Here is a 1,541-nt window from a genome sequence, read left to right on the forward strand (position 1 = left end):
GTGCTAGTATTTTAGCCCAATGTAATAGGCCAAAGCTCAATCCTTCTAGTCTAGAGTTTAGCCTACTATATATACACATATTATGATTTATTATAACATAGGATTTGTACTACACTCTAATATATTATTGATGTAACTCTTTAGGGTTTCCTTCATGGATATAGGCCATTAAGCTAAACCACGTAACCCTTGTGTGTTATTGTATTCTATATTTTATGCTTCCACTTTTGCAGCCATACTAGCATATTCAACATGGTATATCAATGCTAATATTTAACATGAGTTATTAGTCAAGAAGCACCTTGTTTCAAGTGGGTACAATGATCAATCCTTGCCAAAATCGTATATACTCCCACCAGAAAATAGACCAAGGAAGCTCACTATTCCTCTGGGCAACAATATTCCAGTGGTTGATCTATAATTCAACACATTTTGGAATCTAGCCAAGAGTTTGGATTCTTTCAGGTTTTAACCACGTGTTTTCTTATATTATTTTATCAGACAATAATTTATTCCTAATAGATGCTTGGCATCAAACATGATCACTTGAAGAACTTTAGGGAAACTTTTTTATATGCTATACACATTTGTGTTATGCTATGATTTGTGCTAGCTAACAGGTGATCAACCATGAAGTCCCAGCAAGCAGCTTAATGGATGAGGTCATGAGTGTTTTTAAGGAGTTTTGATGCATTATCTACCAATAAAAGGCAATCGAAACTTCAAAGGACACCAATAAGACATGCTACATCTATACAAGCGCAGTCATAATTTTGCAAATGAAAGTTTCACTTTTGGAGGGATGGATTATTACGCCATTGTCATCCTCTACAGAAATACATCCAATTTTGGCCCCAAAAACAAATATGTTTCATGAAACCTTTTAATTAGAAGTTGTTTAGCCATATACAGCTGAATTAAGGAAGTTGGGATTTAGAATTTTGGAGTTCATTTCCTAAGGCTTGGGAATCAACCCCGATCATTTTGGCAGTGGACTTGGAGAAAATCAAACCCTGTAGGTCAATCACTATCCACCATGCCCAGACCCAAGTTTAACCTTGGGATTCGACAAACACAGAGACCCTAGCATCATGAATATTCTTCTTTAAAGTGATATAAATCAATAAATGGGCTTCAAGTCTTCAAGGATGAGGAATGGATTGATGTTGAACCTATTCCTTACACTTTTGTGGTTTTAAAAAAAATTTGGTTCTACGTTGCAGGTACATATATCTTCACAGTATACTAGCATCTACACAGGCGCTCACATATGTGTTCTGAGACTTTTCTAATTTTTTGTAAAGGTTAATATTTTATATCTATTATAATTTGGGATTACTATATTTTTCAATCACAAAAAAAAAAAAAAAAAAATCTATGGTGTGATGAGTATTATGCGTTTGTAGGTGAAATAATTTTTTCATCACACCCTTAGGTATTTTATGAATGAAAAATCTAGTAATCCCAAATTATAATAAATGCAAATTATTAACATTTACCCAAAATATAGAAGAGCTTCTAAGCACATGCGGTTCAAAAGC

General features: G+C 33.7%; 1 pseudogene; it reads left to right on the forward strand.

Annotated features, from left to right (window-relative positions):
• The first annotated feature begins 432 nt into the window (after positions 1 to 432).
• Positions 433 to 1,109, forward strand: LOC112033720 (protein DOWNY MILDEW RESISTANCE 6-like; annotated as a pseudogene).
• The last annotated feature ends 432 nt before the right edge of the window (positions 1,110 to 1,541 follow it).

The sequence above is a fragment of the Quercus suber genome, unplaced genomic scaffold (assembly GCF_002906115.3).
Source record: "Quercus suber isolate HL8 unplaced genomic scaffold, Cork oak 2.0 scaffold_255, whole genome shotgun sequence".
Taxonomy (NCBI): domain Eukaryota; kingdom Viridiplantae; phylum Streptophyta; class Magnoliopsida; order Fagales; family Fagaceae; genus Quercus; species Quercus suber.